The sequence below is a fragment of the Arachis duranensis genome, chromosome 10 (genome assembly GCF_000817695.3).
Source record: "Arachis duranensis cultivar V14167 chromosome 10, aradu.V14167.gnm2.J7QH, whole genome shotgun sequence".
Classification (NCBI taxonomy): Eukaryota; Viridiplantae; Streptophyta; class Magnoliopsida; order Fabales; family Fabaceae; genus Arachis; species Arachis duranensis.
Genome location: NC_029781.3, coordinates 70,164,578 through 70,167,056, shown reverse-complemented (window position 1 = coordinate 70,167,056; position 2,479 = coordinate 70,164,578). Strand labels below are relative to the sequence as shown.

The following is a 2,479-nucleotide window of genomic DNA, read 5'->3' as shown; positions in this document are numbered from 1 at the left end:
TGGGGAAGAGGTGTTGAGGTGATTGGTGAATGGGTGAAGAAGAGAGAGAGTGGTGGGGTAGGTGGGGATCCTGTGGGGTCCACAGATTCTGAGGTGTCAACGAAAAGTCATCCCTGCACCAAGTGGCGAGCAAAAATGCTCTTTATGCCAATTCTGGCGTTAAACGCCGGGCTGGTGCCCATTTCTGGCATTTAACGCCGACTTCTTGCCCTTTCTTGGCGTTTAACGCCAGTCTGGTGCCCCTTTCTGGTGTTAAACGCCCAGAATGGTGCCAGACTGGGCGTTAAACGCCCATTTGCTGCCCTTACTGGCGTTTAAACGCCAGCAAGTTTTCCCCCAGGGTGTGCTGTTTTTCTTTCTATTTTTCATTCTGTTTTTGCTTTTTCAATTGATTTTATGACTTCTCATGATCATCAACCTACAGAAAACATAAAATAACAAAGGGAAATAGATAAATATAACATTGGGTTGCCTCCCAACAAGCTCTTCTTTAATGTAAGTAGCTTGATAGTGGGCTCTCATGGAGTCTTACAGATGCTCAGAGCAATGTTGGAACCTCCCAACACCAAACTTAGAGTTTGAATGTGGGGGTTCAATACCAAACTTAGAATTTGGTTGTGGCCTCCCAACACCAAACTTAGAGTTTGACTGTGGGGCTCTGTTTGACTCTGTTTTGAGAGAAGCTCTTCATGCTTCCTCTCCATGGTTACAGAGGGATATCCTTGAGCCTTAAACACAAGGGATTCTTCATTCACTTGAATGATCAATTCTCCTCTGTCAACATCAATCACAACCTTTGCTGTGGCTAAGAAGGGTCTGCCAAGGATGATGGATTCATCCATGCACTTCCCAATCTCTAGGACTATGAAATCAGCAGGGATGTAATGGTCTTCAATCTTTACCAGAACATCCTCTATAAGTCCATAAGCTTGTTTTCTTGAATTGTCTGCCATCTCTAGTGAGATTCTTGCAACTTGTACCTCAAAGATCCCTAACTTCTCCATTACAAAGAGAGGCATAAGGTTTATACTTGATCCTAAGTCACACAGAGCCTTCTTAAAGGTCATGGTGCCTATGGTGCAAGGTATTGAGAACTTCCCAGGGTCCTGTCTCTTTTGAGGTAATTTCTGCCTAGACAAGTCATCCAGTTCTTTGGTGAGTAAATGGGGTTCATCCTCCCAAGTCTCATTACCAAATAACTTGTCATTTAGCTTCATGATTGCTCCAAGGTACTTGGCAACTTGCTCTTCAGTGACATTTTCATCCTCTTCAGAGGAAGAATACTCATCAGAGCTCATGAATGGCAGAAGTAAATCCAATGGAATCTCTATGGTCTCAGTGTGAGCCTCAGATTCCCATGGTTCCTCATTAGGGAACTAATTGGAGGCCAGTGGACGTCCATTGAGGTCTTCCTCAGTGGCGCTCACTGCCTCTTCCTCCTCTCCAAATTCGGCCATGTTTATGGCCTTGCACTCTCCTTTTGGATTCTCTTCTGTATTGCTTGGAAGAGTACTAGGGGGAGTTCAGTAACTTTCTTACTCAGCTGACCCACTTGTGCCTCCAAGTTTCTAATGGAGGACCTTGTTTCAGTCATGAAACTTTGAGTGGTTTTGATTAGATCAAAGACCATGGTTGCTAAGTCAGAGTGGCTCTGCTTAGAATCCTCTGTCTGTTGCTGAGAAGATGATGGAAAAGGCTTGCCATTGCTAAACCTATTTCTTTCACCATTATTGTTGTTGAAACCTTGTTGAGGTCTCTATTGATCCTTCCATGAGAGATTTGGATGATTTCTCCATGAAAGATTATAGGTGTTTCCATAGGGTTCTCCCATGTAATTCACCTCTTCCATTGAAGGGTTCTCAGGATCATAAGCTTCTTCTTCAGATGAAGCATCCTTAATACTGCCTGGTGCAGCTTGCATTCCAGACAGACTTTGAGAAATCATATTGACTTGACAAACTCATAGTAAAGTCCAGAAAAGTGAATTTTAATTAAAAACTAATAAAAATATACTAAAAACTAACTAAATCATACTAAAAACAATGCCAAAAAGCGTATAAATTATCCGCTCATCATTAGTCCCATTGTTCACAAGATTCTTTTCAGAAGTGTACATGAATTGGTTATTTGCAACCATTTCAATGAGTTCTTGAGCTTCTACAGGCGTCTTCTTTAGATGAAGAGATCCTCCAGCAGAGCTATCCAATGACATCTTGGACAGTTTAGACAGACCATCATAGAAGATACCTATGATGCTCCACTCAGAAAACATGTCAGAAGGACACTTTCTGATAAATTATTTGTATCTTTCCCAAGCTTCATAGAGGGATTCACCTTCCTTCTGTCTGAAGGTTTGGACTTCCACTCTAAGCTTACTCAATTTTTGAGGTGGAAAGAACTTTGCCAGGAAGGCATTAACTACCTTTTCCCAAGAGTTCAGGCTTTCTTTAGGTTGTGAGTCCAACCATATCCTAGCTCT

General features: G+C 42.2%; 1 non-coding gene across 1 annotated transcript; it reads left to right on the top strand.

Annotated features, from left to right (window-relative positions):
- Window positions 1-2,270: 2,270 nt before the first annotated feature.
- On the top strand, window positions 2,271-2,374 carry LOC127743450 (small nucleolar RNA R71). Its single transcript, XR_008004842.1, has one exon. It is a non-coding gene; the product is annotated as a small nucleolar RNA R71 (small nucleolar RNA).
- The last annotated feature ends 105 nt before the right edge of the window (window positions 2,375-2,479 follow it).